This window comes from Aotus nancymaae, unplaced genomic scaffold (genome assembly GCF_030222135.1).
Source record: "Aotus nancymaae isolate 86718 unplaced genomic scaffold, 86718_ANA_hifiasm-v0.15.2.pri h1tg000003l, whole genome shotgun sequence".
NCBI classification, from domain to species: domain Eukaryota; kingdom Metazoa; phylum Chordata; class Mammalia; order Primates; family Aotidae; genus Aotus; species Aotus nancymaae.
This window is the reverse complement of record NW_026988414.1, coordinates 74,240,939-74,255,602: the sequence shown is the minus strand read 5'-3', so window position 1 is coordinate 74,255,602 and position 14,664 is coordinate 74,240,939.

Sequence of the window (14,664 nt, the reverse complement as noted above, 5' to 3'; positions counted from 1 at the left end):
TCTCTCCCCACCTGTCCCCACTGTCTCTCCCCCCACCTGTCCCCACCGTCTCTCCCCACCTGTCCTCACCGTCTCTCCACACCTGTCCTCATCACCTGTTGGTTTCTACACGACTCTCAAGTCCTTCCGTCTCTAAGCGGCCTGCCTCAACCACCCCTCCCCACCCTGGCCCCCCTCCTCCTCTGCCAAGAGTGCAGCCGGGAGATTTTCATTCATTTGCTCACCCTCACACTCACCTTGGTGTTATCATTCCCATTTCAGAGAAGAAAAAACCAAGGCTCGGGGAGGGGTTGCAGGATCTGAACTGAGAGCCATCATTCTTTATTCTTCCCATGAACATGCCTATGGGCCCACTTCATGCTGCATACTGTGCCAGGCATGGGGAATAGCTGGCAGAGGCCTTAGAGTCTAGAGCAAATCACCATGCAAACAGACGTAAAGTGACAACTGGGACACGTGCTACGAAGAGCTCTGTGGGGACCTGGTCTGGTCTGGACATTCCTGCAGGATGCGACATTCCACGTAGCACCAGAGAACTGGGGACTCCAGAGAGAGGGGATAACGTGGACAAAGTCCATGTGGCCAGAGCATGAGGAGAGAGGATTAGAGATGGGGGTGCAGGTGGCACAGGGCAGGACAACAGATTCTAGTGAGACCAGCGAGGAGTTGGGTTTTTACCCTGGAGGCTCTGGCTGGCCCTGGAGGTTCAAAGCAGAGGACAGTGCCACCTCTGTTCCTCCAACTATCACCCAGCCCACCGCTCTGCACCCAGGGACCACTTCTACCCTCTTTGCTGATGCCCAGGCCCTGGCACAAGGCAGACATCCTGGGGACTCTGAGTGGGCAGCGTTGTGAGGAAGCAGGAGGCCTTGGGCCTGCCTCTTGTCAGATGCTAGCTGGATGCCTCCGGGCAGCACCTGTACCTCCCTGTCCCCCAGGACAGTGAAGAATGGACTGATAGTCCTCTGCTATCTCTAGTTGATCCTGGGCCATAGCCTGTAACAAGGGGAGGGAGAAGACACAGTGTGACTCTGCCCAGGCCAGATTCCAGGGCCTTGGCGCTGCCGTGGGCACAGGGGCTGCCTGAGGCCTACTGCTGGCCTGTGCCTTCCCATCCCTCCTCTGCCCCCGAGCCTGCCTCACCTAGCCCTTCCCAAGGAGGGCACTCCAGGAAGCTTTCTTCCTGTCCCCACCCCAGACCTCAGCTGCACCCTCACCCATGTCTCTACCATGGTCTGGCAATTGCATTAGATGCCCGGGAGTCCCTGCTGGCCTGGAGGTGCTCAGCTGCAGCATTGGGCCTCTGGTTTTCCATCTGTGGAAGGGTGTCGTTCTCTGTTCTTCCTGTCTCCCTGGACAGGAGAGGACGGTGGGATCTGGAATTCTTGTCATAACCATCAGCTACTCCGTCCAGCATGCTCCTTCCTGTCAAGCATCCTCCTACGACCCTGAAGTCAGCACCATGTGGGTCACAGACACACCAGCTGACCCCATAAAACCTTCCCTGCAAAGTTGTAGCCAGCTGCGGCCCCGAGTAGGACTGTATCACCGTCGTGGGCGTCAGTGAGCAGAGACAGGATTAACAGCTGGAAAACTGGGGCTCCAGACAGAAGGGGCTGGCCCAGGCCACCACCACAAGCCCTCCTGCCTCAGTCCATCCTAGACTGCCTGGGCGGGCCCAAGGAAACAGGGCTGTGGGGTGCTGTCTCCCATCCCGTGTTCCCTCGCAGGCGACACTGCGCTGTGCAGTCTGTGTGAGGGGCTTCTTCTCTTGTGTGAGTTGCAGTTTCTGCTTGGGAGGCTGCCTTACCTTGTTAGGGGACCTGCCTAAGGAAGCAGGAATGGCCCTGCAGGAGCTGTCCCCAGGTCAGCACAGGGCCCTGAGCTCATGGAGCAGGGGCCAGGCCAGCTTGTTGAGAGGGCCCAGGTCGATCCCCAGTCTGCCACATCAGCTTTTTCTATACTAATCACTCCTACCTGAAACGTGGGGAGTGTTTGGTTGTCCACAAGTCTAATTGCACGTGTCTTCTCAGGGAAGGCTCCCTACAGCCCAGGGAAGCAGGAACAGGGATTATCCGCATTGTACAGATAAAGAAACCAAGGCACAGGGTTATGGCCATCTGGACGCTGGAGCCCTGCAGTCCAGCATGGTCACACAACAGGGCCCCAGGAAAGGGTGGTGCCGGAAGCAGCAGGGCAGTGGGAGCTGCGGGTGTTGGGGATCTGGGCAGAGAGTGGACCCTGCCTGTTACTGAGAGATGGGACTGGACTTGCACTTTGAGAGACTGGGGAGTGGAGGTGGGGGTGGTGCGTGGAAATTTGGGGAACTGACCAGCCATGCAGTTCCCACTCACCAAGGGTGGGCTCTGTGCCAGGCCCATGGAGTCTATCCTCAGGGAACACATAGGCTGTGGGCAGACAGACAGGCACGTGGATAGCCTGTCTGTGGATGCACACAGGGGAAGGCCAAGGTTCCAAGTTCTGGAGTGGGCACCGTGTTGGGGTGCTGGCTGGAGGTCAGCATGGTCATAGAGCCAACAGTCAGGAGCCCATGGAGCCTGGACCTGAAGAAGAGAGGACCTGATGATGCATCTATGCAGGCATCAGTGGAATTTGGCTCTCCCTGAGAGGTGAGAGGGGCTGGTTCACTGGGCAAGGGAAAAGGGCCTGGGGCACGGGGAGTACCCTCGGAGAAGAAGCATGTCCCCTCTGAGTCCTCAGCTCCCACCAGCCCAGGCCTGGCCTGCTGCAGGGGATCAGGGAGCATGTGCTGGCCACATGGATGTGTTCCAATGCAAGAATGCAAGAAAGAAGAAGGGAGAGAGGGAGGAAAGGAGGAGGGACCAGCGTGAGCACAGACAGAAACCTATGAAAGCGCCTCCACTGTTGTGGGAGGAGCAGGTTGGTGAGCAGGGTGTGGCCAGCGGGGACCCCCAGGCCTTTTCAGCAGAGTAACTATTTCCTGTGAGCTGACCCCTGTCAGACTTCACAACCTGGTTCCAGGGAACCCTCACCTAGACACACTGTGAGCAGTCGCTGGACGCAGCTGCCCTGGAAGGGCAGGAGGGCTGCAGTCTGAAGGGGCATCTGGGCAGTGCCCTCTTCCCCTGCTGCTGGGGTGCCATGACTGACAGGCCTCAGGTGAGTACCCTCCCCCTGGCGAGGAGGCGGAAGAGAGAGCCTCCTTACCCAAGGCCTTACTCTTCCAGGGACAGCTGCATCCAATGACTGCTCCAAGCAGGGGATAAAGCTGTCCCTCTTGTCCCATCTCAGGACACCCCTGCAGAGACAGCTCGGATCCAGAGCTCCTCACAGAGTCTGCCTTGTGAAGGCATCATGGCCCAGCTCCCCCGCCCCATCCTGCCTGCTTCCACGCGGATCTGCCTCAGAGTCTGCTTCCTAGGGAGCCAGCCCACCCGCACTGGCGTTATCATCCCCGTTTACCCACGAGGGAACTGAGGCACACAGGTGTTAAGTGACCTGTCCATTGTGCCCAAGGTTGCCCAGCTGATAACTGGCAGGTCAGGGCCCGGCTGGGGAAGGAGGATATCAGGGCCCTGTGCTAACTGGAGGTGGGTGGGAGAGGTCAGTCCCTAGGGAAGGCTGGCCCAGCCCACAGGCCAGCGCTGGAACTCGCAGGGACCTCTTCCATCTGCCCCCTCTCCGCATTCCACAGACGGAGAAACAAGTCAGAGAAACAACAAGACTTGCCCAGGCTCATGATGTCAGTTAGTGATAGCCCCAGGAATATTCTCTAGAGTTCTGCCTCCCAGCCCAGCATAGGTGTTACCATTGGAGCAGAGTGATAGTCACTTCCTGCCTGTCCCCCTTTCCAAGCGCTGCACTGGGTCTCAGGGTCATGAGTCTGGCTGGACTGACCCTTACCCCATTTCCCGAGGCTGGAATGAGGTGCCTGTGGTTCCCTGGGCTCTTCACAGAGACCTCTGCAGCAGCCGGAGCTGTCCAGCCCTGGCATGAGGGTAGGATGTACTGGGCCGGGTGGGCAGCCCGGCATCTGACTGGCACAGCGGAGCAAACAGACGGGAAGGAAATCAATTTAAGTGTTTGATTAATTTTAATTTTTAATTTGCAGGGAGAGGAACGCACCCCATTTGACACTGCACACTTGTTGTGAGCTGCTGGCATTCACCATGGCTGCCACCACTGCAGCCTGGCATGCCCAGCGGCTCCCTGCCCTTCTGTCAGGCGAGCCCATCCCCTGCATGGCAGACTGAGCTTCTGCAAAGCTGGGAGAATGGGTCCCTTGCAGGAGCCTCCACCCCTTCTGCCCAGGAGAAAAGTGTCTACCAAGTCCCCTCTGCGTCAGATGAGTGGGGCCAAAGATGTGCTGCCCTGGAGAGGAGCCCGGCCGGGCAATGTCTATGCCGAAGTCAGGGTGTGTGAATGGGCTCTCAGATGTGGTGGCAGAGCAGTTTCCAGGGCAGGGGAGGCTGATTGCACCTGCCTCGCAGGTACTGAGTAGTTACCCAGCCTGCCTGTGTTCCTGGGTGGCCCTACATGTAGGGTCAGATCTGTCCCAGAACTGGAACACTCCTCGCTCTGTGTCGCGCCACTTTGAGGGTCAGAGCTCTGCTGTCCCTTGATTTATCTGGAACTTGACCATGCCTGGGCTGGGGAAAGTTGGCCTGAACTGGGAGAGACTAAGTCTCTCGCTCGACTCTGTGGTTCCTCTCCCGCTGCCAGGTCCCAGTCCCTGAGCGCAGTGTCTTAGGAAGTTGAGAGCTGAGGCCCTGGAATGAGGCGGCCTGGCTGGAGCCGTGGCCCTGCCTCTTATTAGCTGTGTGGCCCTGGGGAAGCCACATAATCGTGTTGGGTGTAGTCTTCAGGCATCCTTCCAACTGTTCTCCTTCAGGACTCACCTGCTCTTGGTATCCTCAAAACACGAGATCCAGTGGCCTCCTCCAGGAAGCCCTCTGTGATAAAGCCTCCTTTTTTCTCCACGTCTACTATTTTCAGCTCAGAACATGAACTCTCTCTGACCCCTTCTTGGCCCTCAGTCATCTGACTTTGTGCACCTCACCCTCTGCGTAGAGTGTGTGCCAGAGACAGCATGGCCTTTGAAGCAGGCATCCCTGGTTCGAATCCCAGCTCTATTCCATGCTGGCTGCCTAGGCCCATCCCTTGAGCACCTCAAATGCAGTGGATCCAAAACTGAACTTATCATCCCTCCCCTTTTTCATCTCAGTAAACAACACCCACACTTACCAGTTGTTCACACCAGAGAGTTAGGAGCCACCTGAGACTCCCTCTCTCCTGCCTCATTCACTGCATCCTATTCTGTCCCTGTCCTTGGCTACATACCCGCTGATGGGGCAGACAGAGGGGAGGATGGGAATTCTCTCTTTACTTCCTTGCATGGCAAGGCTGAAGGAACAGCCAGTCCTCTCATCCCACTTTACACATGAGGACACTGAGGCTCAAAGAGGGTCAGTACCTGCCTTGGGTCTGATGGTGAGTTGTTCATAGCAGAGCTGGACTGAGAAGCCAGATCTCCTGTGTGACCCAGGTAGGTATCCTGGTCAAGGCCAGGTCTTGTGACAGTGGCAGAAGGAGACCTGATTTCCTGAGCCTCTGGCCCACTTCCCCCTACACCCCAGGCCCAGAGAGTTTGCAGGTGAGGAACGAGGGAATGGGGTTATGCTCGAGTTCCTGGGCAGAATGAATGATCTACCAGTGAGAGTTCACGAAACCAGATAGCACAGTATCCAGAACCACATCGTCAGGGGTGACCACAGCCCGGCTCCTGGGAGTCCTGCTTGAATGTGGCCACAGGAGCAAGCGAGGAAAAGCCTCAGCCGTGGAGCCAGTGGCTATCCTCTGTGTCCCCCCACCCAGCTCTCACAGTAGCTGAAATTCCACCGCTGCGTCTGGCCCGAGTGCAAATTAACGCATTCTCTGACCAATGGAAGAGCTGGTACGAGGGTGGGAGAGAGGGCAGGAAGAGGAGTCAGTCAGGCTGAGGGTCCCATAGGGCACCCGGGATCACAGGGCTTAGCCCCCTTTGTTGAGCACCTTCTGTGTGCTGGGCACTATGCCAAGTGTTTTGTAAGATCTAGCTCAATTCTCCCTCTCTGCAGCTCCAAGGCTCTCCTCCATGTGGCCCAAGCATCACCCTGCCTTTCTGGGTCTCATTTTCCTCCCCTGTAAGATAAAAGTAGAATCATATCTGGCTGACTCACCTGGTGGCCACAAAAATTTTTTAAGAAAATCTTAAAAATAAAATTAGTAACAGTAACCACTTCTAGAAGCTGTTGGATGATTAAACAAGAACATGTGTATGAAGTGCTTCCTACAATGCTGGTCACAAAGTAGATGTTAATTAAATGCTGATTATAAATGAACTAACTCACGTGGCAAGGCCCACAGTCTGCTCAGTTCATGCTTGTCAAATCTGAGCTGTGAGTAAGGTAAATGCTTCGCCACTTGCCCCTGGAATGGGGCAGAGCCAGGGGTAAAGAGGGGTGTCTGGCCAGGGCTAAGGGACAAAAGAGGTGTCCAGAAATCCAGAGCACTGACAAGGCAGAGAGAAGGAGTGAGGCCACAAGAAACCAGCCACCAGAGACCAGCCCCCGATCTTGTCTTCTAAAAGCCTCTCTTTCTGAAGTTTGGGTCTGGGCGGGCCAGATCCAAAGCCTCCAAGTCCTCTGGAGCTTCCAAGCCTGGAAATCAAGGTGAAGGAAGGAGAGCCTCACCCACTGGGAGGGAGAGGGGAGTGGCAGAGACCCAAAGTGAGACGAAGACGGCAGGCTAACAACCACGTGACAGCCACCACTAGGAAGCACTCACAGCAGGCACACGTGCTCAGCCTGCGCTACATTTCCTCATGTTACTCCTCTAAACAACCATATCAAGGCACTGTCAGACCCACACACGAGGCTAACTATGACTCGCCAGGGTCGTGGCCTGTAAACCTCAGAGCCAAGATTTAAACCTGGGTCTTTCTGGCTGTAAAGACTGTGCTAGGAACCACCATGAAAAAGAAGGAAGAAGGGGGAAGATGGTGCCGAAGCTCAGCCTCTCCTCAAGGTCCCAGACTCCCTGGCCCAGGGCAGTGGGGCCTCCAACCTCCCAAACTAATACTTTCTTAGACAGTGTGCGGACACTCCGATGGCTTACGAGCCCAAGGAATATCTGCCTTTTCCCAGCCTTTCACCCTGGAGGAAAGACCAGGGGTACCATGGGAAAAAGCTGGCCATGCATCAGAACGGGGACAGAATGCCTGGGGTAAAAAATGAAACATTTTTACAACAGTAAATACATGCCAACCACTGCTCTAAGTTTTATATATATATATATATATATATATATATATATATATATATGTTTATAAAAAACATATGCTTTCATATATTATGAGAATTAAATTAAACATATATATGTTTAATTCTCACAATAACATATAGAAGTAAGTACTTTATCGTCCCCATTTTATAGATGAGAAAACTGAGGCACACACTGCTTAATTAATGCACCCAAAGTCTCACAGCCCAAGAGTGGCAGAGTCCAGGTCTAATTTCAGGCGGTGAGGTTGCACAGGCTGTGACTGTAATGATTCACCATCCTGCCTATCAAAACAACCAAGGACTGTGCTCAAGCCCAGAGCCATGCAGGATGGTGCTGGGGATAAGATTTGACTTACAGCTGCTATTTGCTCACAATTTTTAGAATGCAGAAAGTAAGACACCTGTAGCTTTGCAGACTTGGCCCCAGAGCAGCAAACTGGGTGGCTCCTGCTGTTACCCTTGCTCCAGGAGATGTAGCCCCAGACAGTGAGGCCAACCCACTGAATGACGTGGGCAAGTCACATTCCTCCAGGACCCAGGCCCTACGTTCTCATACGATGATTTCTCAGGACCAGCCAGTTGTTTTTTTTTTTTTTTTTTGAGATGGAATTTCACTCGTTGAGCAGGCTGGACTGCAATAATGCGATCTTGGCTCACCGCACCACCTCCCAGGTTCAAGCGATTCTTCTGCCTCAGCCTCCCCAGTAGCTGGGATTACAGGCATGCGCCACCACGACCAGCTAATTTTGTATTTTTAGTAGAGATGGGGTTTCTCCATGTTGGTCGGGCTGGTCTCCAACTCCCGACCTTAGGTGATCCACTGGCCTCAGCCTCCCATAGTGCTGGGATTACAGGCATGAGCCACCGCACTCCTGGCAGAACCAGCCAGTTCTTAAAAACCAGCCTCCTCATCCCACTGGCCTCCTGGAGTCCAAGGCGCTCTCCAAGGTTCTGAAATACCTTTCCTGGCTGTAGGCCAGGAGTCTGGAGACCCTAAAACTGACCTGGTTCTCTAAACACGTTCTTTAAATCTAGGCAGGAAAATCGATATTTTGGACATGGACTGTTACCCTAAACACACGGGAATAGCTGTTTCTTAGATTCCCTCATCCCAGCAAAAAGAATCCCTTTGCGAAGGTCACAAATTAACACACCTCCCCCTCCTCCCTGTGGGTGGCTCCGTTTCCATCTGAATTTCTGTATAATGGACTTGCCTTAATGAGATGGGCTGGTCTGTAACCACAGAATTGGGGTGAGTGCAGCAGGAGGTGTTTAACCTGGGGCTCAGTGAATGTCAACAGCTGTCGTCATCACTACCACTATTGTCATCTGCCCTGGACAGCCCCCTCTTCTGGGACAGCAACCACAGCCTGTTGTGCACCCCCAGCTTGCAGCTCCAGAGAGCACACCCAGGGAGAAGGCAGTGGTCTTCATCGTCTTCATCACTATCTTAGAAAGGCGGCCAGATGGCAGTGTTCTGGGAAAAGGGGAAGAGGTCTCTCCCTTTAGAGGCTGCCAGCTGGGACACAGGACCTCATTAATCAGTCTCCACTGCAGAGTAACAATGCTGGCTCCACCACTGGATCCAGGGGTCTTCAACTCCTCATTTCAGAGGCCCCCTTTGTGCTAAAGCCCCCTGCTTTGGAGACCTGAAATATCCTTGCCTCTCTTGTGCTTTCAAGCTAAAACTAGGTGAAGGTCTAGACAGGCTGCACTGAGAGGTTCTGGTGGGGCAGCCCCATGAGGTGTCTCCATGACAAACTGACTATGAAGCCAGCTGTTTCCTCCACACCCCACCTATCTGGGCCCCCAGGCTCCCCATCCCAGTTAGAAACCATGCGACCACATTCTAGCTACTGAAGAAGACAGGGGCCCTCCGCATTTAAGGAAGGGGCCCAGCTGATCGGGAAAGGGCTGTGCACCCACAAGCGTGGGGGGTGGGGAGAGAGGAGGAACTATGCCTCTTTTCTTTGCTTCCTCACCCCCACATTCTCCCAGTTACCCCAGCTTGGAAGGACAAGGCCCAGAGCAAATGGCCCTCACTCTTGTCATCGTATCTAGCCCCTGGGACACAGGACCTTGTTCATCAGTCTACACTGCACAGTAACTATGCTGGCTCCACCACTGGATCCGGGGACCTTCAACTCCTCCTTTCTGTGGACCCTTACTGGGCACCGTGTTCCTGATCTGTACCAGGCCATTCTCTTACACACGGTCTCATTTGATCTTTATGACAGCATGTGGAAGTAGAGATTTTACAAACAAGGAGACAGGCTCAGAGAGGTCAAGGCATGTTCCCAAGGTCACACAGCTGAGAAGGGTGAATCTGCAACTCCAGTCTGCCTTTTTGCAGCCTGATGAGAGCAGCTGTCCCAACCCTGCCTCAAATGGTTGACCCCATGGGCTGACCATAGCACCTCTGCCTAAGGAAAATAACCCATGTTGAGGTGTCAAAGCGAAAAGGAATGCCTGGTCTGGCACTGCTTACACCTGCTCTGGGAGAACCTGTCCATCTGGCTCCCTGGGCCTTCAAAGAAAATGCCATGTGGGTAATGGTCCCGGTGTTAGATTTTCCTGGAGAGGAAAATCAGTCATCCCCAAGGCACAACCTCTTCCTTGTTCCTGCCTGGCAGGGAGTCAGGCACCCAGCACACGGCCGGGGCTGAGGGTGGGAAACAGAGAGGGAGGCCCAGGAGGCAGCTGTGCCCTTCTTCTCACCCACTTGACCACAGGCCACTCCCTTGACTGGGCCCCTGAGAAAGACTCATCCTAAAATGTTAATATGTTCTGAAAGAGTCAGGGGTCACAGGTGTCACACATGCCCCAGGAGTTAGGCAGTTAAGAGGAAGTGGGCCCCCTGAGAAGGGGGAGGGGAGGGCCACCCCACACAGGCATACAGTCTCAGGGCTGCCAGGCCTCTTGATTTTCAAGAGAAGCCAAAATTCAGACTTTGTTCAGAAAATGCCCATTTTAAATGTTGGCCACTAATTCAATTTTTTTTTAAGTACGGTGTGAACCAAACACTTGCCATCTCTGGCTTCTGCCTGTGGATGGTCCTACTGACCGAGGCTCAGTGGATATCAGCACAGTGTGGCCCAGCACCTCCCAGTTCCCAGAGCCCCTTTGCTGTGGTTTGAGTATTTCTGTCATCTCCAAAATTCCCAGTGCTACCGTATTGAAAGGTGGGGCCTTTAGAGGTGGGAAAGTCATGAGTGGTCTGCCTTCATGAATGGATTAGGACCTTTATAAAAGGGCTTGTGGCTGGCTGGGCACAGTGGCTCATGCCTGTAATCCCACCACTTTGGGAGGCCAAGGCAGGTGGATCACTTAAGGCCAGGAGTTTGAGACCAGCCTGGCCAACATAGTGAAACCCCGTCTCTAATAAAAATACAAAAAAATAGCTAGCCATGGTGGTGAACACCTTCTAAGTCTACTTAGAAGGCTGAGGCAGGAGGATCACCTGAACCTGGGAGATGGAGGTTGCAGTGAGCCCACATGGCCCCACTGCACTCCAGCCTGGGCAACAGAGCAAGATTCAGTCTAAAACAAACAACAGCAGAAAAAGGGGAGACTTGTGGGAGTTGTGGGCATGGGATCACCCTCTTTTACTCCTCTACCATGAAAAGACATCACATTCCTCCCCACTGAAGGATGCAGCCTTCAAGGTGCCACTTTGGAAGCAAAGCGCAGCTCTCAGCAGACAAGAAACCTACCAGCACCTTGATCTTGGACTTCCCAGCCTCCAGAGCTGTGAGAAATGAGTTTCTGTTCTTTATAAATCACCCAGTCTCAGGCGTTTTGTTAGTGCAACACGAATGGAAAAAGACACCCTTTCCATACACTCTCATCTGAGCCTCAGGCATCAAGGTCCCTTCCTAAAGATGTAGAAACTGAGGCTCAGAAGGGACAGAGCCTTAGGTGGGTGGGCCCTGACCTCAGCCCAAGCCTCCTCCTGCTGCCCCAAGTCAGTGAGCTGATCCCCGCTGCAGCCCAGAGAATACAGGCAGGCTCTTTCCTCCTGGGCTCCACCAGATAGAACTGTCCTGAGCACAGATGAGGACACCAGGCTGCTGTGAGCAGCAAGACGCTGGGAGCCTGGGGCAGAGAGGGTACTGATTTTACTCAACTCTCCATCCTCAGTAGGCCCTTTTAAAAAAAAATTTTGCAACAGAGTCTTCTTCTGTCACCAAGGCTGGAGTGTAGGGGTGTGACCATGGCTCACTGCAGCCTCCACCTCCCAGGCTCAAGCGATCCTCCCCCCTCAGCCTCCTGAGTATCCAGGACTACAGGTGTGTGACATCATGCCCAGATAATTCATTTATCTTATTTCTTTTTTGAGACAGCATCTCGCTCTGTCATCCAGGCTGGAGTGCAGTAGCGCCATCTTGGTTCACTGCAACCTCCGCCTCCCAGGTTCAAGCAATTCTCCTGCCTGAGCCTCCTGAGTATCTTGGACTACAGGTGCGTGCCACCACACCCAGCAAATTTTTATGTTTTTAGTAGAGAGGGGGTTTCATCATGTTGGCCAGGCTGGTCTCAAACTCCTGACCTCAAGCAGTCTGCCCACCTCGGCCTCCCCAAGTTCTGGAATTACAGGCATGAGTCACTTTGCCTAGCCTTAATTCATTTATTTTTTATAGATACAAGGTCTCACGATGTTGCCAGGGCTGGAAATGGACCTTTTGGATTGACATTCTGTGGTGGAGCAGGGCCCCAGGCCCCAGAAAGGGCCAAACTAGTCTGTAGGTAGGCTGCTAGTGACTTTTGTAGTGGGAATGAATGATGGATTGATTGGATTTTCTCCATTTGGAGGTGATGCTGGCTCTGTTATGTGCAAGTCTCATTGATATTTTTAATCAAGAAATTGCTCCATTAGTGGGTTAGGCAGGGGTGGGAACTAGGCTCAGAGGCCTGAGCTCACAGAAGCTGGGGCTCAGGAACCACAACACGGCTCCTCAGGGGAGACTGGAGAGGTGAGGAAATCCGCAAGCCTAAGACATGGAATCACCAATGTCCTCTCTTGTGTTTTACACACAGGTGCACACGTGCCCAAGGCAGGTGTGGAAACACCAGCACGTGCACACATGTGTAAACAGTCAGATATACACACATACACTCACACTCTCCAAGCCTTTGCTCACACCAGACTCCCCACCTGGGACCCCCTCCCCTTCTTTCTGAATCTTCCCATGTCACTTCTTGGGTCTGCTCCATCCTCCACCTCTGGAGCCACAGAAGGGTGCCTGGACCCAGGCTCACACTTGGGGTGATACCCACACCCCACCCTCTTCAGGAGTTCTGTGTATCAGTGGGGTGAGGGCTGGGGGAAGGGTCCTGAAGCAGATTCAAGCCCAGGACCCAAGACAGTGCCAGGACCAACAGGGGGGCAGGGAGGCATCCTGAAGCTTCAAGGATGGGAGTGCTGAGCCTGCTGGCAGGGGTCTGATGAGGCCCCTCTGTGAGGAGAAGGGCCTGAAAACACGTCCTTCAGTGCCCTCTCCTGGAAGCCCTCCAGGACTGCCACGAGCCAGCTGCTCTCTCCTTCCCCTGAATTCCTCAGCACTGACTATTGGCAGAACCTACTGGATACTGTGCTCAGGAAATCTTAAATCCATCTTCCACCTTTGGGATCAGCTCAGACCTAGGATTGGACTTATAAAATCCAAGCCCCTCTGTGGTGAGGAGGCAGCCTCCTGCACCTAGCAACAGAGATACCAGGCCAAGTATGATTGGGAGAGAAGGCATGAGCTGATTGGCTGGTGATGCCTATAAAAGGGAGAAGCCAGTGGGCACTATTCTTAGAAGCAAATCCATGCAAAGAGAGATAGCTGGTCGGGCTTGGCCATCTTCAAAGAGGATGGTCGCGACTCAGAACTCCCCATCTCACCCAGGCAGTCCAGAGCCGAGAACTATTCAGTGGATGGGTCCCATTTCAGCCACACGCCCACAGATTTCAACCTTGGTATTCCCAGGAAAGTAGGCCCAAACTCTCAATCTGTTCATGGGGCAGAACTATTTGCAATAAAGTGAAAGGTTCTGGCACTCGGAGGGTTAAGCCTAGATTAACCAGAACCAACCTATGCACGTTCCCCAGCACCCGTAGGGAAGGGTGTGTTTCTGGAAGGTAGGCCAGGTTCCAGCCACATCTGGGAGAAGCCAAGAGCTTGCAAGCCGGAGTGGCTTTGGGTGTGATGTGGCCCAGCTGCCACTACACAGACGAGGAATGGGTGGCCCAGAGAAAGGGAGAATTGGTCCTTGGTCACTCGGCTACTTATAAGCAGATGGGCCTGGGACCCAGCTGGTCTGTCCAGGGCTCTTTCCTCTGTGCCACCCAAGCCTGCAGATCCCGAGTTGGGCCTGGCTCGTGTTTACCCTCATACCTTTGCGTATGCACCCAGGACACCTTTCTCTCCACCTCCACCAGGTTAGCCCCCACCCACTTTTCAGTTTTCACCCTGGGATCGCCTTGCCTAGGAAGCCCTCTCGGGTGCCCTCTTTGTTCGTCTTTGTGCTCCCGAGGCCTCTTGCACGCCCATCACAGCTCTGGTCACACTGGACTCTGTCTGTTTACATGCCTGTCTCCCCACAAGGCTGCGACCCCTTGAGAACAGAGTCAATCTGCTCCATCCTCATGGCTCTGCCAGCCTGGTCAGGTCAAGGACACAGCTAAAGGCTGGTAAGTAAATGTCTCTTCAGGAGAGGAACAACAGACTTCGGTATTTTAATCTCACCGCTTTCTTCCAACCTGATTCCCGTTTTCTGTGTGCCCAGCGCTGTGCTTGGTCATGGAAAGAAGGGGAAGAGTGGAGGTCCAAGCCCGCCCCCCCCCAAGAGCTCCCAGTCCAGACCAGGGCAAGTGTGTTAAGTCAGGGGCCCAGACATCATGCGTTCAGGGTTATTACTCAGGGAGCTGGGTGCCAGGATCGGGAGCACTAGACGGGGCTGGAACTGGTTTTCTCCTGGCCTGGGTGCCCATGCAGCAGGCAGACCCTAGGAGGGGGCTGCCTGCTTCCCTAGGTCTTCCCAGCCTGTTGTAAAGCTGTGAGCCCCCTGCCCTGAAGAGCTCCCAGCCCCCACTGCACAGCTCCAGGGGGGATTTTCTTTTCTTTTGAGACAGAGTCTTGCTCTGTCACCAGGTGCCAGGCTAGAGTACAGTGGCACGATCTTGGCTCACTGCAACCTCCGCCTCCTGGGTTCAAGCAATTCTCCTGCCTCAGCTTCCCGAGTAGCTGGGACTACAGGTGCACGCCACCATGCCCAGCTAATTTTTGTATTTTTTAGTAGAGATGGGGTTTCACCATGTTGGCCAGGATGGTCTCGATCTCTTGACCTCATGATCCGCCCACCTCGGCCTCCCAAA